This window comes from Macrobrachium rosenbergii, chromosome 2, assembly GCF_040412425.1.
Source record: "Macrobrachium rosenbergii isolate ZJJX-2024 chromosome 2, ASM4041242v1, whole genome shotgun sequence".
NCBI classification, from domain to species: domain Eukaryota; kingdom Metazoa; phylum Arthropoda; class Malacostraca; order Decapoda; family Palaemonidae; genus Macrobrachium; species Macrobrachium rosenbergii.
Window position 1 is genome coordinate 76,984,423 of NC_089742.1, and position 23,570 is coordinate 77,007,992.

General features: G+C 39.6%; 1 long non-coding RNA gene across 2 annotated transcripts in view; it reads right to left on the reverse strand.

Annotated features, from left to right (window-relative positions):
- The window catches only part of LOC136850003 (uncharacterized), a 30,636-nt gene extending 7,684 nt beyond the window's left edge, over positions 1-22,952 (reverse strand). The window contains exons 1-4 of one of the 2 annotated variants that reach the window (XR_010856506.1): positions 22,868-22,952; positions 6,931-7,112; positions 5,126-5,307; positions 3,306-3,503 (exon numbers count right to left, since the gene is read on the reverse strand). This is a non-coding gene — a long non-coding RNA (uncharacterized lncRNA). Of the gene's footprint in view, positions 1-3,305; positions 3,512-5,125; positions 5,308-6,930; positions 7,113-22,867 lie in introns of both variants that reach the window. The other variant, XR_010856507.1, reaches the window with a different exon arrangement.
- Between the last annotated feature and the right edge of the window lie 618 nt (positions 22,953-23,570).

Genomic DNA, 23,570 nt, shown 5'->3' on the forward strand with positions numbered 1-23,570 from the left:
TAACTGCTCTATACCAAACAGTACTATTCTGAACAGGCTTTCCTCCCTATGGAGGCTTTACGGAAATAATTGCCATGTCACCATGTGAGACATAGGCCTAATGATTATACCAGACTATAATAAGGTAAGGAGGCCACCGGCTGAATACGTAAAAGCAGCACTCACAACAACCAGTAATTGTGAAAGACCATACAAATTGTTCTTGAGTCCTAAAACAATGTCATATGGAATTCTCTGTCCTAAGCAATAGTTAATAGCTATATCATGGAAATTACTAGCATGGTATCGAGGTACAAGCCCTAAAAAATGCTCCAAGTTATCACAATTTATAACCCTTTGCACTGGTGCGAGAGGTCGTCAGCGTGTCACTAAGGCATGAAAGCTAACAGTCAGCCAGCCAAGTACACAATTCTTGCGAGAGAGAGAGAGAGAGAGAGAGAGAGAGAGAGAGAGAGAGAGAGAGAGAGAGAGAGACGTTTTATGTTGCGTTTTCTAAGAAATGCAATGTAAACAACAAAGAGCATTTAATGAAAGGAAAACCACGCACTATAAAGCTCTCCTATATCAGGTTTAAGCTGGACAGGAAAGCAGCCACTGCTGCTTCTGTAACTGGTATTATTATTATTATTATTATTATTATTATTATTATTATTATTATTATTATTATGGAGCAACCCCAAAGGGGCCAATGAAATGAAATTCAAGCTTTCAACGAATATGGTGTTCATCTTGAAGTAACAGAATGGAATAGGAAACATAGAAAGAAGAGATCAGTTATTAGAAAAAAAATTAAAAGATTAATAAATTATACCCAAATGTAAATAAATTATTAAAAAAGGGAAAATTGTATTGGGGTAGTAATGCGTTACATTTTCGCTTGAACTTTTAGGTTCCAATTGCACAACATCCTCAAGGGGACTGTTCCACAGTCCAACGGTGTGAGGAATAAAGGACCCTTGGAGCGGAGAAATTCGACAGCGAGGAACATTTACCCTTGATTTATAGAAATTCGGCTACAAAGCCAAGCAACGGGGCAATTTCAGCCATTCTGTACTTTAGACAGTGGAAAAGGCGTTGAAATGGCTGAATAACAAAGTTGATGGAAGGAATCAGAATGGAGATCAAGTAAAAGGTTAAAAAGTGTAGGTGCGGCTTATAGGAACTGAGGGGACTCTGCAAGCAACCTTTAGATGCCTACAGTGCACCGCGTGAGGTGCACTGACGCCCTACGGAGGAAAACTATTTAAATCTTTAGTGAAACAGTGTACTGAATCTCAGTAACTCACAAACCTACTCGTCACACACACACACACACACACACACACACACACACACACACAAGGAAAATGAGAGAGAGAGAGAGAGAGAGAGAGAGAGAGAGAGAGAGAGAGAGAGAGAGAGAGAGAGCCATTTAACTATCGCCCAGGGTTCAAGAAGAAACTTTGGCTTCATATGAAGGGAAATACTCCAGTTTTTAAAAACTGCCTTTCAGAATTTTATATTTGTAACTATGAGTACATAGTACATAGAATCTACATACAAAATGTTCCGTCTACCCACATTTATCAACAGTTCAACTAGTGAATCATGGCTAGACCTACAATACGAAACTATTGTATGGTCTATGCATCAAATTTTATGAACAAAATCTTCCGAGATGTTTAAAACACTTTACTATTTGACAGAAAATGCTGATTAGCAACCCCACCCAACGTATTAGTTGTTGAAAAAACTTTACTATTTGACAGAAAATATTAGCAACCCCACCCAACGTATTAGTTGTTATCTCTCTCTCTCTCTCTCTCTCTCTCTCTGTGTGTGTGTCATGTCCTTGCAAGAAAAAGCTACGGTGAAGTCAATAATATTCAGGAAATGTTTTTAGTGTTTACGACAAAAATGCGCAAATCATGTGTCAAGTTTATACCATAAAACTTAAAGATTCATCTTATGATTCAAGATTAATGTTTTTAACGCCAATTTCATTCCAGATTATTAGCAGTAAAAAAACCTTAAAAAAAAAAAACTTGAATAAGGCACCAAGTTGTGATATTGCAGCCTGTGATAATCTTCGTACAGGCCAAAAGCCTTTAGTTCCCATGATAAAAAAATTCTTGATACGACACCGACAAAAACATCACACTGCTGGTCATTCCCATTACTCGCCAGAGAGAGAGAGAGAGAGAGAGAGAGAGAGAGAGAGAGAGAGAGAGAGAGAGAGAGAGAGAGAGAGAGAGAGATACCGATAACGAATTCTGTACTACGTCACTGATATTCATGTGACGGCGTAAGCTGTGAAACGTACACTTAGGCCTGTAACCTAACGTCACTTATGTACTGGGAATTAGATATTTAACTCTAATTTAGTATGTCATAATTTAATTGAGAGAGAGAGAGAGAGAGAGAGAGAGAGAGAGAGAGAGAGAGAGAGAGAGAATACATTTCTAACAAGAGTATTTCAATACATTAACTTTACGTACTACAGTAAATAATACAGATTTAGCAGATGACCCACAACGAGCAACAAGGAGCAAAAAGCATATGAATATAGGACTAGATTTCCAGTCTTGGTCAACACGATATTATCCGAATAATCCTTATACTACAAACTGGATACTAGCGTAATTTTAAACATGTCAACCACACCCATCCCCTCCCCCTTTCCCTCTCTCTCTCTCTCTCTCTCTCTCTCTCTCTCTCTCTCTCTCTTGACTGCCAGTTTAAAAAAACTGAAAAATGGATAACTAGGCCTATTGAGCCATGACTGTTTTTTTATGTAACACACACTCTCTCTCTCTCTCTCTCTCTCTCTCTCTCTCTCTCTTTAAATATGATTATATTCAAGCCCCCATTTCCAAAACTGTTGGAATACGTATATCCAACACACAAAGTTCGCAGTCAATAAAATTCCTAAATTTCATATAAAATGTCACTGAACTTTTAGACAATCTCTGGATACTACTGCTCTTGACACTAACCTTCGATAATCATTCTCAAGATTAATTTTAAACTAACCAAAAAAAGTCCATCCAGTAACCTCGGAAAATACCGCACTGAACTTGGAATGAACAACATTCTACGGGAATTTAAACACGTTCCCGTAATGTAAGAATCAGGAAATTCCCAGTGCACCACTTTAAGATACAAGCCCCACGTACGGGGTATAAGAGGTAATGCATACCTTCCAAGTCATAAAAGTAGAGGCTAAGAAAAAAGTTCCTACGAATATTACCTGTTCTTCAAGAATATAACCACTGACGAATAACAAATATTGGGTTAATATGAGGCAACAGTAAACCCATTCTTACCTGCTTTATCTTCGCTTGCTTCTCCAGCAGCTTCCTCTTGTCACGAGTATCGAAGCTGAAGGGCTTTAGCTTCTTGGATCACCTGCCCTCCACCCCTCCACACGGGTTGGGGAGGGGGGTGGGGTGGCTAGCAGAAGTAGTGGGAACATCCAAGGGCCTCACGCATTTCTTTCAAGTTGGCGCCCAACGCTTCTCCTCCTGCAATGCTGAAAATTTAATGAATGAAAAATAACAAATATGACTATTTTTCTATTAACTTAACTCTAGTCTAACACCAAACTTAACTCCTTTGTAGTTCCTATTTATCTGCAATATCCTGTGATGTGTTACAATTCCTTAATACGAGTTAATGTATCCAACTGAATAGAATATGGAATTTTAGACCAAAGGACAAGCGCTGGGACCTATGAGGTCATTCAGCGCTTTAAGGGAAATTGACAGTAAGGAGGTTGGAAAGGTGTAACAGGAGGAAAACCTAGCAGTTGCACTATGAAACAATTGTTAGAGAGGATGGAAAGTCAGATGAGAGTGAATATGAATGGAGGTACAGTAAGATGAATGAAAGGGGTTGCAGTTGGGACAGTAGGGACGCTGCAAAGAACCTTAATTAATACCTACAGTGCACCACATGAGGTGACTCCTACGAACAGCCCCCTACGGGGGAAATTTGTAGGAGGTCATAGGATTATATTTTACAAGGATTAAAAAATATCCTTCCAGTACGACATCCGATGGACGAACAACATATCCTTGAAAAGACCAAGAACTTAAGAAAGCAAATGGGCGCGAGATTAAGACCTTCGATTTTGATGTAACAAAGTGTCAGCCAGTACTCTCTACCACTCTTCTAGCCTAGAGGCACAAGATAAAAATTATTCGTACTCTTAGCACATTGCCAATCTGTTAAACGTGAGACAGACAAGAACTCTTCTTTGGCGATACAACATAACTACTGATAGGTTCGATAAGTTCATAAAACTCGTGTCATTTTATTAAAACCAGGTACATAATTAACTTCTTAGGTGTACGAGAGAGAGAGAGAGAGAGAGAGAGAGAGAGAGAGAGAGAGAGAGAGAGAGAGAGAGAGAGAGAGAATACATTTCTAACAAAAGTATTTCAATACATTAACTTTACGTACTATAGTTATATAGATTTAACAGATGACCTACAACGAGCAACAAAGAGCAAAAAACATATGATTATAGGCCTAGATTTCCAGTCATTATCCGAATAATCCTTACAAACTGGATACTAGCGTAGTTTTAAACATGTCAACCCCCACCCTCTCCCTTCTCTCTCTCTTCTCTCTCTCTCTCTCTCTCTCTCTCTCTGCATTCCCCCTTTTAAATATGATTATGTCCAAGCCCCATTTCCGAAACTGTTGGAATACGTATATCCAACACACAAATTTTGCAGTCAATAAAATTCCTAAATTTCATATAAAATGTCACTGAACTTTTAGACAATCTCTGCATACTACTGCTCTTGACACAAACTTTCGATAATCATTCTCAAGATTAATTTTAAACTAACCAAAAATATCCCTCCAGCAATGTCGGAAACTACCGCACTGAACTTGGAATGAACGACATTCTAAGGGAATTTAAACACGTTCCCGTAAGAATCAGGAAATTCCCAGCGCCTCACTTTATGAACGAAACCCCAACTACGGGGCATAAGAGGTAATGCATACCTTCCAAGTCATAAAAGTAGAGGCTAAGAAAAGAGTTCCTACGAATATTACCTGTTCTTCAAGAATATAACCACTGACGAATAACAAGTATTGTGTTAGTATGAGGTAACAGTAAACCCATTCTTACCTGCTTTGTCTTCGCTTGCTTTTCCAGCAGCTTCCTTTTGCCACGAGTATCGAAGCTGAAGGGCTTCAGCTTCTTGGACCACCTGCCCTCCACCCCTCCACACAGGGGGGAGCTAGCCGAAGTAGTGGAACATCCAAGGGTCTTGCGCATTTCTTTCAAGTTGGCGCCCAACGCTTCTCCTCCTGCAATGCAGAAAATTTTATGAATGAAAAATAAAAAAATGACTATTTTTCTATTAACTTCACTCTAGTCTAACACCAGACTTAACTCCTTTGTAGTTCCTATTCACCTGCAATATCCTGTGATGTGTTATAATTCCTTAATACGAATTAATGTATCGAACAGAATAGAATATAGAATTTTAGGCCAAAAGCCAAGCGCTGGGACCTATGAGGTCATTCAGCGCTTTAAGGGAAATTGACAGTAAGGAGGTTGGAAAGGTGTAACAGGAGGAAAACCTAGCAGTTGCACTATGAAACAATTGTTAGAGAGGATGGAAAGTCAGATGGAAGAGAGTGAATATGAATGGAGGTACAGTAAGATGAATGAAAGTGGTTGCAGTCTGGGACAGTAGGGACGCTGCAAAGAACCTTAAGTAATGCCTACAGTGCACCACATGAGGTGACTCCTACGAACAGCCCCCTACCGGGAAAATCTGTAGAATGTCATAGGATTATATTTTACAAGGATTAAAAAATATCCTTCCAGAACGACATCCGATGGACGAACAACATATCCTTGAAAAGACCAAGAACTTATGAAAGCAAATGGGCGCGAGATTAAGACCTTCGATTTTGATGTAAGAAAGTGTCAGCCAGTACTCACTACCACTCTTCTAGCCTAGAGGCACAAGATAAAAATTATTCGTACTCTTAGCACATTGCCAATCTGTTAAACGTGAGACAGACAAGAACTCTTCTTTGGCGATACAACATAACTACTGATAGGTTCGATAAGTTCATAAAACTCGTGTCATTTTATTAAAACCAGGTACATAATTAACTTCTTAGGTGTACGAGAGAGAGAGAGAGAGAGAGAGAGAGAGAGAGAGAGAGAGAGAGAGAGAGAGAGAGAGAGAAATACATTTCTAACAAAAGTATTTCAATACATTAACTTTACGTACTACAGTAAATGATATATATAGATTTAGCAGATGACCTACAACGAGCAACAAAGAGCAAAAAACATATGATAATAGGCCTAGATTTCCAGTCATTATCCTAATAATCCTTACACTACAAACTGGATACTAGCGTAGTTTTAAACATGTTAACCGCCCCTCTCTTCTCTCTCTCTCTCTCTCTCTCATTTCCCTCTCTCTTTCTCTGCATTCCCATGATTATGTCCAAGCCCCATTTCCGAAACTGTTGGAATACGTACATCCAACACACAAATTTCGCAGTCAATGAAATTCCTAAATTTCATATAAAATGTCACTGAACTTTTAGACAATCTTTGGATACTACTGCTCCTGACACTAACTTTCGATAATCATTCTCAAGATTAATTTTAAACTAACCAAAAAAGCCCATTCAGTAATGTCGGAAAACATCGCACTGAACTTGGAATGAACAACATTCTAAGGGAATTTAAACACGTTCCCGAACGAATCTGGAAATTCCCAGCGCACCACTTTAAGATACAAGCTTTCCTACGGGGCATAAGAGGTAATGAATACCTTCCAAACCATAAAAGTAGAGGCTAAGAAAAAAGTTCCTACAAATATTACCTGCTCTTCAAGAATATAACCACTGACGAATAACAAGTATTGGGTAAATATGAGGCAACAGTAAACCCATTCTTACCTGCTTTATCTTCGCTTGCTTCTCCAGCAGCTTCCTTTTTTCACGAGTATCGAAGCTGAAGGGCTTCAGCTTCTTGGACCACCTGCCCTCCACCCCTCCACACGGGAGGGAGCTAGCCGAAGTAGTGGAACATCCAAGGGTCTCACGCATTTCTTTCAAGTTGGCGCCCAACGCTTCTCCTCCTGCAATGCAGAAAATTTAATGAATGAAAAATAACAAATATGACTATTTTTCTATTAACTTCACTCTAGTCTAACACCAAACTTAACTCCTTTGTAGTTCCTATTTATCTGCAATATCCTGTGATGTGTTACAATTCTTTAATACGAGTTAATGTATCGAACAGAATAGAATATGGAATTTTAGACCAAAGGCCAACCGCTGAGACCTATGAGGTCATTCAGCGCTTAAAGGGAAATTGACAGTAAGGATGTTGGAAAGGTGTAACAGGAGGAAAACCTAGCAGTTTCACTATGAAACTATTGTTAGAGAGAATGGAAAGTCAGATGAAGAAAGTGAATATGAATGGAGGTACAGTAAGATGAATGAAAGAGGTTGCAGTCTAGGACAGTAGGGACACTGCAAAGAACCTTAAGTAATGCCTACAGTGCACCACATGAGGTGACCCCAAGAACAGCCCCTACCGGGGAAAAAGGTGGTGGTTCTTCGTTTAACGTGTCCCATTTTTTTATATGGGATTATATTATATTCTACAAGGATCAAAAAATATCTTTCCAGTACGCGATCCAACGGACGTACAACAAGATGTCCTTGAAAAGACCAAGAAAGTAAGAAAGCAAATGGGCGCGAGATTAAGACCTTCGATTTTGATGTAACAAAGTTTCAGCCAGTACTCACTACCACTCTTCTAACCTAGAGGCACAAGATAAAAATTATTCGTATACTCAGCACATTGCTAATCTGTTAAACGTGAGACAGACAAGAACTCTTCTTTGGCGATACAACATAACTACTGATAGGTTCGATAAGTTCATAAACTCGTGTCATTTTATTAAAACCAGGTACATAATTAATTGTAAGAGAGAGAGAGTGAGAGAGAGAGAGAGAGAGAGAGAGAGAGAGAGAGAGAGAGAGAGAGAGAGAGAGAGAAATACATTTCTAACATAAGTATTTCAATACATTAACTTTACGTACTACAGTAAATGATATATATAGATTTGGCAGATGACCTACAACGAGCAACAAAGAGCAAAAAGCATATGATAATAGGCCTAGATTTCCAGTTATTATCCGAATAATCCTTACACTACAAACTGGATACTAGCGTAGTTTTAAACATGTTAACCGCACCCCCCTTTCTCTCTCTCTCTCTCTCTCTCTCTGCATTCCCCCTTTTACATATGATTATGTCCAAGCCCCATTTCCGAAACTGTTGGAATACGTACATCCAACACAAATTTCAGTCAATGAAATTTCTAAATTTCATATAAAAATGTCACTGAACTTTTAGACAATCTTTTGATACTACTGCTCCTGACACTAACTTTCGATAATCATTCTCAAGATTAATTTTAAACTAACCAAAAAGCCCATCCAGTAATGTCGGAAAACATCGCACTGAACTTGAATGAACAATATTCTAAGGGAATTTAAACACGTTCCCGAACGAATCTGGAAATTCCCAGCGCACCACTTTAAGATACAAGCTTTCCTACGGGGCATAAGAGGTAATGAATACCTTCCAAACCATAAAAGTAGAGGCTAAGAAAAAAGTTCCTACGAATATTACCTGCTCTTCAAGAATATAACCACTGACGAATAACAAGTATTGGGTAAATATGAGGCAACAGTAAACCCATTCTTACCTGCTTTATCTTCGCTTGCTTCTCCAGCAGCTTCCTCTTCTCACGAGTATCGAAGCTGAAGGGCTTCAGCTTCTTGGACCACCTGCCTCCACCCTCCACACACGGGAGGGAGCTAGCTGAAGTAGTGGAACATCCAAGGGTCTCACGCATTTCTTTCAAGTTGGCGCCCAACGCTTCTCCTCCTGCAATGCAGAAAATTTAATGAATGAAAATAACAAATATGACTATTTTTCTATTAACTTAAGTCTAGTCTAACACCAAACTTAACTCCTTTGTAGTTCCTATGTATCTGCAATATCCTGTGATGTGTTACAATTCCTTAATACGAGTTAATGTATGAAACAGAATAGAATATGGAATTTTAGACCAAAGGCCAACCGCTGAGACCTATGAGGTCATTCAGCGCTTAAAGGGAAATTGACAGTAAGGAGGTTGGAAAGGTGTAACAGGAGGAAAACCTAGCAGTTTCACTATGAAACAATTGTTAGAGAGGATGGAAAGTCAGATGAGAGTGAATATGAATGGAGGTATAGTAAGATGAATGAAAGGGGTTGCAGTCGGGACAGTAGGGACGCTACAAAGAACCTTAAGTAATGCCTACAGTGCACCACATGAGGTGACCCCTACGAACAGCCCCCCTACCGGGAAAATCTGTAGAATGTCATAGGATTATATTTTACAAGGATTAAAAAATATCCTTCCAGAACGACATCCGATGGACGAACAACATATCCTTGAAAAGACCAAGAACTTATGAAAGCAAATGGGCGCGAGATTAAGACCTTCGATTTTGAAGTAAGAAAGTGTCAGCCAGTACTCACTACCACTCTTCTAGCCTAGAAGCACAAGATAAAAATTATTCGTACTCTTAGCACATTTGCCAATCTGTTAAACGTGAGACAGACAAGAACTCTTCATTGGCGATACAACATAACTACTGATAGGTTCGATAAGTTCATAAAACTCGTGTCATTTTATTAAAACCAGGTACATAATTAACTTCTTAGGTGTAGAGAGAGAGAGAGAGAGAGAGAGAGAGAGAGAGAGAGAGAGAGAGAGAGAGAATACATTTCTAACGTAAGTATTTCAATACATTAACTTTACGTACTACAGTAAATGATATATATAGATTTGGCAGATGACCTACAACGAGCAACAAAGAGCAAAAAGCATATGATAATAGGCCTAGATTTCCAGTTATTATCCGAATAATCCTTACACTACAAACTGGATACTAGCGTAGTTTTAAACATGTTAACCGCACTCCCCCTTTTCTTTCTCTTCTCTCTCTCTCTGCATTCCCCTTTACATATGATTATGTCCAAGCCCCATTTCCGAAACTGTTGAATACGTACATCCAACACACAAATTTTCGCAGTCAATGAAATTTAAATTTCATATAAAATGTCACTGAACTTTTAGACAATCTTTGGATACTACTGCTCCTGACACTAACTTTCGATAATCATTCTCAAGATTAATTTTAAACTAACCAAAAAAGCCCATTCAGTAATGTCGGAAAATATCGCACTGAACTTGGAATGAACAATATTCTAAGGGAATTTAAACACGTTCCCGAACGAATCTGGAAATTCCCAGCGCACCACTTTAAGATACAAGCTTTCCTACGGGGTATAAGAGGTAATGAATACCTTCCAAATCATAAAAGTAGAGGCTAAGAAAAAAGTTCCTACGAATATTACCTGTTCTTCAAGAATATAACCACTGACGAAATAACAAGTATATATGGTTAATATGAGGCAACAGTAAACCCATTCTTACCTGCTTTATCTTCGCTTGCTTCTCCAGCAGCTTCCTCTTCTCACGAGTATCGAAGCTGAAGGGCTTCAGCTTGGACCACCTGCCTCCACCCCTCCACACGGGAGGGAGCTAGCCGAAGTAGTGGAACATCCAAGGGTCTCACACATTCCTTTTCAAGTTGGCTATGCCAACGCTTCTCCTCCTGCAATGCAGAAAATTTAATGAATGAAAAATAACAAATATGACTATTTTTCTATTAACTTCACTCTAGTCTAACACCAACTTAACTCTTTGTAGTTCCTGTTTATCTGCAATATCCCAGATGTGTTTACAATTCTTTAATACGAGTTAATGTATCCAACAGAATAGAATATGGAATTTTAGACTAAAGGCCAACCGCTGAGACCTATGAGGTCATTCAGCGCTTAAAGGGAAATTGACAGTAAGGGAGGTTGGAAAGGTGTAACAGGAGGAAACCTAGCAGTTTCACTCATGAAACAATTGTTAGAGAGGATGGAAAGTCAGATGAGAGTGAATATGAATGGAGGTACAGTAAGATGAATGAAAGGGGTTGCAGTCGACAGTAGGGACGCTGCAAAGAACCTTAAGTAATACTCTACAGTGCACTTACATGAGGTGACCCCATGAACAGCACTCCTACGGGGAAAATTTGTAGAATGTCATAGGATTATATTTTACAAGGATTAAAAATATCCTTCCAGTACGACATCCGATTGACGAACAACATATCCTTGAAAAGACCAAGAACTTAAGAAAGCAAATGGGCGCGAGATTAAGACATTCGATTTTGGGGTAAAGTGTCAGCCAGTACTCACTACCACTCTTCTAGCCTAGAGGCACAAGATAAAAATTATTCGTACTCTTAGCACATTGCTAATCTGTTAAACGTGAGACAGACAAGAAAATTTTTTGATAGAACATAACTACTGATAGGTTCGATAAGTTCATAAAACTCGTGTCATTTTATTAAACCAGGTACATAATTAACTTCTTAGGTGTACGAGAGAGAGAGAGAGAGAGAGAGAGAGAGAGAGAGAGAGAGAGAGAGAGAGAGAGAGAGAGAGAGAGCATAGCCACAAGGCCATAAACAAACTTAAGGGCAAATACTGCTTAAAGTCACAAAAGAAGAAACAACGAATCTTTCTACAAACGTCTAGCCATAGAAACGTCTCATATGGACCTTTCACAAAGTCCATAAAATATTAAAACTTTCAACAATAATATTGAAAGCAAGATGACGCAAAAGTGACTAAAAATATTGTGATTTCTGCAGAAACTAAAAACAGTGTGATTTCTGCAGAAACTAAGTCTATTTAATACACAGCCTCCTTGAGTGAATAAAACCATTTTTTTAAAGAATAACAGACGAGAAGTATAATCAAAATTAAACAAGGAAAAATGCGCCGAAGTTTCTTCGGCGCAATCGACTTTTCTGTACATCGCATAATCAAGGCCACCGAAAATGGATCTCTTTCGGTGGTCTAGGTATAACGCTGTATGGGCCGCGGCCCATGAAACTTTAATCACGGCCCGGTGGTGGCCTATCCTATATCGTTGCCATTAGCACGATTATGGCTACCTTTAACCTTGAATAAAATAAACACTACTGAGGCTAGAAGGATGTAATTTGGTATGTTTGATGATTGGAGGGAGGATGATCAACACACCAATTTGCAGCCCTCTACCCTCTAACCTCAATAGTTTTTGAGATCTGAGGGCGGACAGAAAAGTGCTGACAGAAAAAACTGTGGACGGACAGACAACGCCAGCACAATAGTTTTCTTTTTTAGAAAACTAAAACTGAAGACAGGCTTGGTATTTACATCAAGGAAACCTAACAAAGTTTTGATGGAATTAAAATTGTGCTTCCAATGACGGACTGAACATAGCCCAGTGAAAAATACCTATGAGAAGAACATTCAATCTCGAACGAGCTTGAGGAAATTGCAGAACTGATTAGAATGATTTGGATATTTACACAGTAACGCTCAAGAACCCGAATGTGTGGCTGGGAGGTTTCTTGGTTAAGATTCTATTAAGTTACTGATAAAAGCAACTCAAACCAATCTCCATTAAAACCAGTTACAAATACCTAGTTGCAGAACATTTCAATATAAATTCAAATTATCAATAGGAATCAGTCACTATTGCAACTTATGTCCTATCTTTCAGAATTCCAAAATGAACCAAAAACTAAACCAAAAATAACATTGATATTTTTTTTTTCTCTAACGGTTCTAGCCAAAAAAATCTTATAACTGAAAAATAAGACTAATACGAGGACAGGAGCCACATTGCTCACCTGAGACAAATTGTTGCAATGAACAAGTGTTTGACCGAAACGACGTATTGTTATTATGTCAAACTCTGTCCCCCGGGGCTAATGTTTGAACAAACTTGAATCTGACTTGCGTATGGAAGCTGTCTCTCAAGTTTCGTCATTTCTGGTCCTGTACTTCTTTAGATGGGTCTTATTACATGAACCAACCTCCTTTCACTTATTTGTCTCCCCCTGGAAAGGGGGCGTGGCCCCAAACGTATAAACTTTTATCATATTTACCTAAGAATACTTTGTACTAATTTTGTTTGAAAGTAATTCAGTGGATCTGAAGAGGTTCATAACGTGAAAAGCTTACTTTCTACATACATACGTACATACATTTGATAAGTTCGCCTGATCTAAAGATCCGTTCAGAAACTTATGAACTAGAACAGATAAACACAGGAAACCCCATGAGGACTGCCATCAATGTTTCCAAGAATAAAACCAGACAAGGAAGTCACGTCGAAACTCATGTAAAGGGTCGTCGTAGCTGAAGACTTCTACCAGATCAAGGTTCTGAGAAAGTGCAACAGAGCGGAAGAGGAGCCAACTCAGACTTTCAACCCGGTTTAGGGGGAAACGGACAGTAAAAATATAAACGAAGCCCACACTGGAAGTTTTCATTTTACATAGATTTGAGGCGATAATTACATGGCAAGGGGAGGAGGCAATAAAGAAAGAATTATAAGGTAAACAGCCATACATTTGCAGACTCCAGGAAACTGACAACAGACTAAGTTTCATAAAATCATAGGAGTTGACGCTAGTACTAACTAAATCATTCATTTCTTTATCAGTTTATCAGAAAGGAAGGGAAAGCAAAATCATCTGAAACAGAGTTCACCTGGAAATGGAGATTACCTAGTCGAGGCTCCCGCGCCAGGTCGAGGTCTGTTTGCGGGTGGTAGTGGGTCTGAGAGAGAGAGAGAGAGAGAGAGAGAGAGAGAGAGAGAGAGAGAGAGAGAGAGAGAGAGAGAGAGAGAGAGAGAGAGAGAGAGAGAGTTAAAATGCTATAAGGAGAAGTGAGAATTTTTAACAGGGAGCAGGAAAAAGCTGACATACCCAGATTTAAGATGGAGGGTGGCAGCAGAACGTGGTAAGCAGGACTGCAAAGTGTCTGCATTGTACATGACCAAGTATCAATGAAACTTGCAAGAGACCTCAACAGCCTGAGGTGAGAGGATCTGAAATCGGCAGAAACTTTGGAAACTAGATCACCAAGACCTAATACTTGAGTAGTTAGCCCCTAGTAAACGTTTACAAGAAATCTATGACAAATACAACTGAAATTCTTGAAGCTTCCTTTCTGCCAACATCGAATCAGCAGCTAAGGAACAGCCAATGCTAAGATTTGGCGACCAACAAAGAATGGCAGATAATAAGGCATACACTCCCAAAAAATGAGTGCTGAGAAACATACAACAACCTTTAGAGGTCTCGTGTGAGTGGCGACGGATATGAAAAAGCAGCTCGAACAGCCAGAACGGTGAGCGATTGACAGGCAGAGCCAGTTGAATGGACAGTAAAGTATCGGACTCATTACCAATGTGAGGCTTACTTTAACCCAATAATGAACAGAGAGAGAGAGAGAGAGAGAGAGAGAGAGAGAGAGAGAGAGAGAGAGAGAGATAAACATGTTCAATATCAAAACTCAGGAATTACAACATCCAAATTAGAAGGGAAAGACCCCCAAAAAGTGCCTGACCAGAATTTGTAAACAGTCGAAGGTAAATGCAAAAGTCAAAGGATTAGATATTATAAGAATTAAAAAAAATTTTCCTTAGCGTACGAAATCCAATGGTCGAGCAACCAGATGTCTTTGACCTTTCAGAGAGAGAGAGAGAGAGAGAGAGAGAGAGAGAGAGAGAGAGAGAGAGCCCATGAACGGTTTGATCATTATGAGATGAGAATTACTTCGTGGAGATCCTACAATTCCCAAGTATGGGTAGAAAGTATGCATTTTGACGGAGCGTTCTTCAAAGCACGAGTTCATAATCATAAACAAGTTGAAGAACAATGACAACACCACTTTATAATGTCACAAGAGAAGGAACTGAAACTTTCTCCAAACGTCCAGCAGCCAAACTCCCAGGAAAGGTATTGAAAGCAAGGTATTGCAAGTACACACGAAACATGGAGTGATCACTGCAGAAAAAAAGGCTACAGTACGTAGCCCCCATGAATGAATAGATCATTTGGTTGACTAACAAATGGGGCACAATAAAAATGGATAATTAAAGCAACTCACTTTGTCGAATTACAGACTATCTTGTACACGATTGGCCTGGAAACCTAGCAGAAATGTTTCCTAATCACCTTAATGTGCTTCCAATGACGGACTAGACATGGCCAAGTGACAAATACCCTATATAAAGAATGTGCATTCCCTAGAAAGCTTAGGGAAATTGCAGAATTGATTAAAAGAATGAGTGTTTGCAAAGCAACACTGAAGAACCTGGATGTGTGGCTGGGAACAGGTTTCATGGTGAAAATTTTATCTGGCTATTGAAAAAAGCAACTCAAACCAATCTCCATTGAAACAAGTGACAAATACTTAGTTGCAGAACATTTCAATATAAACTGAAATTATCCGGAAGAACAGGAATCAATTACCACTGCAAACTACAATTCAAAACTAATGACTACCTAAAAGCATAAAACCAAAAATATATACCATTGATATTAATTTTTTTCTTTACCGGTTCTAACCGAAAATTCTTATAACTGAAAAAATAAGACTCGTACGAGGTCAGGGGCCACATTGCTCACCAAAGCCAAACTGTCGCACTTGACGAGTGTCTGACCATAACGACTTATTATTATGTTAAACTCTGTTCCCCGGAAATGATGTTTGAACAAATTTGAATATGCCCTACGAACAGAAGCTGTCTCGCAAGTTTGGTGATTTCTGGTCTTGGACTGCTTGGGAAGAATAGTGTCAAATGACCCCCTCCCGCCCAGATCTCACTGTTTTTAAATCACTACCCCTCCCTCCACCGGACAGCGGAGTGGCCCCAAATGTATAAGCTTAAAACGCCTTTACCCAGGAATGCTTTGTAGTAATTTTGTTTATACAGTCAAATATGTAAAAAGTTTACGTTTTATACATGAAGATTTGATAATTTCGCCTGAGCTCCAAAGCCTTTCAGAAAATGATGAACTAGGACACACGCGAAACCAATTTAATGAGGGCGGGTAGTAATGCCTCAAAAAATAAAACTAGACAAGGGGGTCACATTGAAAATCCTGGAACCAGAAGGTAATCCAGACTACTTCTGAAAGCCCAACAGACAGCGGGGAAGAAAACTAATGCAACTTTCAACTTCATTTATGGGTTGAAATTGAAACGCAAACGTATACAACGACAATTGCCCATACTAGAAAATCGAATTTCATATGGATCTGAGGCGATAATTATATGACAACGGAAGGAAGCAACAATGAAAGCTACAAGGTAAACAGTCATAAATTTGCAGACTCCAGAAGCCTTGGGAGACAGTTGACGCTTGGTACGAATTAAACCATTAATTTCTTTATTAGTATGTCAGAAAAGAAGGAAAGGTATGGAGGTTACCTCGTCGAGGCCTCCAGGAACAGCCATTGTCTGCTGCTAGCGAAAGCCGTTTTCTGAGAGAGAGAGAGAGAGAGAGAGAGAGCCAACGGTTTTCTTCTGCTACCAAGAACCGTTTGTGTGTGTGTGTGTGTGTGTGTGTGTGTGTGTGTGTGTGTGTGTGTGTGTGTGTGTGTGAGAGAGAGAGAGAGAGAGAGAGAGAGAGAGAGAGAGAGACCGAAGCCGTTTTCTGTTGCAACCAAAATCCGTTTTCTGAGAGAGAGAGAGAGAGAGAGAGAGAGAGAGAGAGAGAGAGAGAGAGAGAGAGAGAGAGAGAGAGAGAGAGAGATTAGAAAGCAATGTAAACAACAAAGCATTTAATTAAACGGAACCACGCACTAAAAAGCTCTCCTGTATCAGGTTTGAATTGGACGGGAAAGCAGCCACTGCTGCTTCAGTCACTGGTATTATTATTATTATATTGCTCACAAGATGAAACCTATTCATATGGAACAAGCCCACAAGGGCCATTGACTCGAAATAGAAATTTTCAACGAATATGGTGTTCATTCGAGAGAAGTCACAGATGTTAACAGGGAATACAGAAAGAAGAGATCAGTTTAGAAAAAATTAATACAAAATTAATAAATTAGATCAAGCTGTAAGTGTAGAATGGTCTGCAAGACGGTTTATTAACTAAGCCTTAGCGCCACGACGGCTGCACGGTGAATGAGGGGCAACAGTCAGTGTCTCGCCAAAAGGTTAGCGGCCAAACATCAGTAGTGCGCGGTTGATACACGTGCTCCATCGAGCGATTGCATAAGCAGCGCCACACAATCAACATCGTATCTTACATACCCCCCACCAACCACAAGAGCCAAGCACTACCATAAAACAAAATATTAAATAAAACAGTAATAGTTGGTAATCTGCATCCGCACTGCACATCTCTCGACAACCTCACTGTCAAGAACAATGTCATTCTCTATCCTTGCAATGGCGCAATCGCCACGGCAGACGTCCTAACGTCCACATCTTCAGCATCTATGATATCTACGTCATCTGGGGTAGCCTTAAGACTAGGATATCAAGATAAAGTGTCGGCAGCTGTATTTTTCTTGCCAGCAATATATTTCACTATAAATCTGAACTGCAGTGTTTTCTCTTGCAACCGGAAAAGCCTTGGATTGTCAATGTGCTTTAATTCAAGATCGCCAAATAGTTTAACTAAATAGTATAGAAGCAGATTTTAAAAAGTCGCTTATTTTAGGAGTTCAAATCACTTTGGGTTACAAGCTGGCATTCACCCTAGTTCGGTAATCCATAGAGCTAAGCATTACCCCTGGGTGGATGCCACCTCTGATTTTTCCTCATAGGCATGAAATCAGCCTTTTTTGAAATGACCAAACAGTGGGGGGTAAGAGAACTAAACATGCTTGTAGGTTGGCCCAACACTGCAGTAAAAGAACAGACTGTACCCTAAATTGAACCTTGTATTATGCACTGAGACATCATTTTGTCAAATATTGCGATATACCAGTCACCAGGGGGTAATTGAGGTCTTGTTCACTTTGACCCTTTACCTCCCCTCAAATTACCTTTTTCGCCTGGAAATGCCCCAGATTGTGCAAAATTCATAGATTCATTACATTTATGGTATGGAACTTGGAGAAGACATAGAAAGGCAGCTTTTAACCAGGTTTTATCAGCCTGGGGGAATTAGGGGAAAAATGCTGGAGGGTTGCATTAACCTCATTTTTTGGCAAAGACACATGAAACAGAAAGAAACATTAAAGTGTTCCTTTAGAATACATTTATTTTACATTTTTTTGACCACCAAACAGGATTTGGAGTCAAGATATTAACTTTTCTGGTCTATATCAGTCTTAGTGAAATTACTCTATGCATCCTCCCCCTCCTCTCCCTCACCCACTGCCGCCCATACCCTAGGCTACCCTTCCCCCTTTGCAATTTGACAATTGTTGTTCATGAAAATGATCTGGGCAGTAAAATGATAATTTTGTAAGCAGTCTCATTGTTAATTAATCATTTCAGCTCCTTGTTTCACATAAATTTTGTTTTTCAGGTGAATTCTGAGACGACCCCTTAAATACTCTGGCCCAAGTTCCAGGATTGGTCTGTGCAAAACGTAAAGTCAGTGGATGAAAACCTATTGGAGGTTGTTGGCGATGTTTTGGAAATGTTCACAACCAAAGATGAAGATGTCACTGAATCTTTTTGTGTGCTGGTGAGAGTTACATCTACTGTACTTGATCTGCTTAGGGAGTTTGATGAATCAGAATTGGCTCACCCATCATTCAATTTCTGGTGGCAGTATATGGAGATCGTTTCCATTTGGTGGGATCCATTAGAGCAGACCGTAAAGGCAACTGGGCCCTTAATTTGGAACTTTTCTCAAAGATGTTGCCTTGGTTTGCCATTTATGATTACACTAATTATGCTGGCTGGGGCCCAGTGTACCTGGCTGATATGAGAGCTCTCCCAACTGCAGCACCAGAGGTCTTCAATAAATTTGTTGCTGGTCAGAATTCAATCAAGAGAACTGAGGGTAAATTCAAATAGGTGGCGACTGACCAGGCACTTGAACATGTTAACCGGATTGCTAAAGTGAGTGGAGGTAGTGTGGGGATCACACTACAGATTCTGCACGAGATAGATGGTGTTTGATATACAAGGAGCGTGACAGAATTTCAGATGCTGCATCTCTTTGGCCAACAGCATGTTGATACAAATGGCGACTGGACTCTCAATGATGCTGGAAGAGCTGGTTTGAAGAGAGACAAAGATGATGTCAAAAGTTGATGAAAGAGTTTGAGAGGTTCCAGGTCTTTTCACATTCCACGTATGAACTGATGAGCTTGTCAAACAATGACATCGTGCCCAATGAAACTGCATCTGATATTCTGTCTGCAGAGGAAAGGGGCACAAATTAGCGACTGAATTTTAAAAATCTCTTCTTGATGAACAGGACACTGACTTTTACTCCAGAATCACACACATCAAGGCCAAGACCATGGCAACTATGTACAGGTCAACAAGGAAGCTGTCACTGTTGTGGAAGAAGAGCGGGATATACTCAGCAAGCTGCTAGTTGTGAGAGATAGGAAGAAAGTTGACCTTGGAAGCATCCTCAAGTATGAGCTTTGCCCTTTACCACTAGCACTAGCGTGCACAAATAAAAAATTGAATACGAAAACCAAGGCTGATCTGGCCGACATCCTCACAGAATCTACTGAAGTGAAACAAACGCTTCCCACAAGCAGCAATCCAATTTGCCTTCTAGTTGATGGTCCAGCCCTGATTCGGGCATTTGGTAAACCAGAGCATGCAAGAACGTTTCAGGATCTAGGCAATGTATTTATTAAGAACATTTTGGCTAAGTTCAAGTCCGGTTACTCTAGAGTTGATGTTCTATTTGATTGCTATCAGGAGACATCAATAAAGGATGGAAAGAAGCAAATCAAGTTGGAAGTTCACAGCCAGTCAGACGGAAAATAGACTAGGGCACTCTGTCAAATTGCCTCATAGTTGGTCCAAGTTCACGAGCCGCACATCTAACAAGTCTGAAATGACAGCCTTTATATCAAATGAATTGAAGAACTGTTCTAAGCTTCCTTTAGACTGTGAGTTGGTACTTGGAGGGGGCTTCACAGATATTAGAATGGTGTGGTCATCATTATCACGAGACCTTTCCTACTTAATCAGCACCACAGAAGTAGTATACCCTAGGATTTTTTACATGCTAAGGATGCTTTTCATGGGTATCAACGGGTGGTCATCAGCTGTTGGGACACAGATGCCTTGGTATTAGCACCTGGCCACAGATCTGAACTGTCTCCAGAGATTTGGATTCATTCCGGCACTTCGAAAGATACAAAGTACATCCCTGTCCATTCAATCAATCCGGGCCCCATCAGTGATTGACAATCTAATGGCATTCCATGCAGTCACTGGTGGTGATACAACCAGCCAGAAAGCATACCTGCTGGAAAGTATTCTTAAAGGAACCAGACTTACTAAAAGCGACTGGCAGTTCAGCAGAATGCAGTGAAGATGCACAGAAGAGTGCAGAAAAGTTTGTTTGCCATCTGTTCGACTACAGACATTGTGGGTCCATGAATGAAGTTCAGCTGAAGATGTTTGTGAAGGGGAAGTCCTCAATAGAAGCCTTACCACCTAATGAGGATGCTCTTTCTTTTTATCTCATGCGAAGTAACTGCCAAGCTTTCATCTGGAAGACAGCCCTTATGAATAACATGGATCTTCTCTCTCCAGATGGGAATGGATGGACCATTAAAGCTAGGAAACTTACGCCAGTGCTAATGTCCTTGCAGTCAGGCAGTCAGTGCCAAAATCATGCATGGCTTTGGTCAGTTGCTCTTGTAAGAAGGGGTGTAGCCCCACCAGATGTGGCTGTCTAAAGGCTGACTTTCTAGCTTGCACAAGAACTTGTAACTGTGAAGGGTGGTGTAAGATGGATGACGATGATTAATGAACTTAATTTAGCATGGTGACAACAGTAGTTAAAGTTAGTATGTTCTCAAACTCTTGAAACTGTCATAAAGATTTGACACCCCACCCCTACCCCCTCATCCTTGTCCTCACCCTCTCCCCCATTGCTAGGTGGTATGTTTTAAAAAAAATATACGGATTGTAACTAAGCTTCTAATGATACAGAATTACTAATTGAATTTACAACAAAATTTTGTAAAACCATGGAAATAATCACTGAAATTGCATATATAGAGGTTGGATGCAATCCTGTGTAACTGAATATGCAAATGGCCTAAGAAAATGGCTGCATTTGAACTTACCCCTAAGCTAGGGTGTTGGCCTAAGGTCCTAGGCCCTTACCTAAACTCTTCTATTTCGTGTAAAACCATGGAAATAACCACTGATATTGCATATATAGAGGTTGGATGCAATCCTGTGTAACTGAATATGCAAATGGCCGAAGAAAATGGCTGCATTTGAACTTACCCTAAGCTAGGGTGTTGGCCTAAGGTCCTAGGCCCTTACCTATACTCTTCTATTTTGTGTAAAACCATGGAAATAACCACTGATATTGCATATATAGAGGTTGGATGCAATCCTGTGTAACTGAATATGCAAATGGCCTAAGAAAATGGCTGCATTTGAACTTACCCCTAAGCAAGCAAGGGTGTTGGCCTAAGGTCCTAGGCCCTTACCTAAACTCTTCTATTTCGTGTAAAACCATGGAAATAACCACTGATATTGCATATATAGAGAATGGATGCAATCCTGTGTAACTGAATATGCAAATGGCCGAAGAAAATGGCTGCATTCGAACTTACCCCTAAGCTAGGGTGTTGGCCTAAGGTCCTAGGCCCTTACCTAAACTCTTCTATTTTGTGTAAAACCATGGAAATAACCACCGATATTGCATATATAGAGGTTGGATGCAATCCTGTGTAACTGAATATGCAAACGGCCTAAGAAAATGGCTGCATTCGAACTTACAGCTAAGCTAGGGTGTTGGCCTAAGGTGCTAGGCCCTTAAAACTGTTCTATTTCGTGTAAAACCATGGAAATAACCACTGATAATGCATATATAGAGGTTGGATGCAATCCTGTGTAACTGAATATGCAAATGGCCTAAGAAAATGGCTGCATTCGAACTTACCCCTAAGCTAGGGTGTTGGCCTAAGGTCCTAGGCCCCTACCTAAACTATTCTATTTCGTGTAAAACCATGGAAATTATCACTGAAATTGCATATATAGAGGTTGGATGCAATCCTGTGTAACTGAATATGCAAATGGCCTAAGAAAATGGCTGCATTTGAACTTACCCCTAAGCTAGGGTGTTGGCTTAAGGACCTAAGCTCTTACCTAAACGCTTCCATTTCTGTAAAACCATGGAAGTAACCAATGAAATTGCATATATAGACGTTGGATTCAGTCCTATGCAACTGAATATGCAAATGCCTTAAGAAAATGGCCGCATTTGAACATACCCCTAAGCTTGGGTATTGGCCTAAGGTCCTAGGCTGTTACCTAAACTCTTCCATTTCGTGTAAAACCATGGAAATAACCACTGAAATTGCACATATAGACGTTACATGCAATCCTATGGAACTGAATATGCAAATGGCCTTAGAAAATGGCCGCATTTGAATTTACCCTAAGTTAGGGTGCCTGCCTAAGTATGAAAATAACTAAATGCCTTTACATATCACTTTGAGATTTGACGCCTTCAAATACAAATGATTAGTTCCTAAACACTATTTTAGGTGGTAAAAGCCTTAAACAAACTTAGTATAATTGCAAACATCAATGGCCGAAACCGGGTGATATAAGGCGGCCTCGAGTCACCCCTATACCTAAACACAAAGGCCAAGAGGGCTCATTTTAAATGCCTTCACTTTTAACTTTATCTAAGATCGGACGTCTTCAAATACAGGTACCTGATCTTACCTTTATTTCGGTGGATGCAGTAAACTGATTATAGGGTTTGCCAGGGAAGTGTGGATGTGTCATGACTTCCAGTCTTCCACACTCCACAGTTTGGAGGTGTTCCAGTAATGCTTCATTCAGCAAAACCGAATCCTTAAATCCCTTTTATCCCCTTTATAACATTCCCTGACATTATTAATCAACTAAAAATAATTATTTATAAATAATAATAATTATTTAAATTAATACTGACGTCTAATAATGAAAATAACGCAGTTAAATAAGGAAGGTAATTTATTTTCTAAATTGATTTTCTCTAGGCTTTGATGCATAATGAAAATAACGTCTCATTTCCCGATTTTCTTGCCATTAATAAGCAATTACCTAATCAATTATAAGTCATTTACATACAATAATAACTAATCATTACCCCAATAACGTCGGATAAACAGTATTCCAAAATTTTTAAAAAGTTTTTGGGTGTACTAAACTGGTTTATGGCATGGGTTCCATAGGGACTGTTGGAGGTTTTCCAACAAAATTAAAATCTTATATTCTCTTTATAACTGTCTGTCTCACGGGGGTACGGGTTTGCAACCTACCTTAATAAGTTCATTGGGTCAAACGATGGACACGTGCCATATTTTGTCTAGATCGGTCAAGTGGTTCGGGGATTTCTATAGTGCACAAACATTCACTTATATATATATATATATATATATAT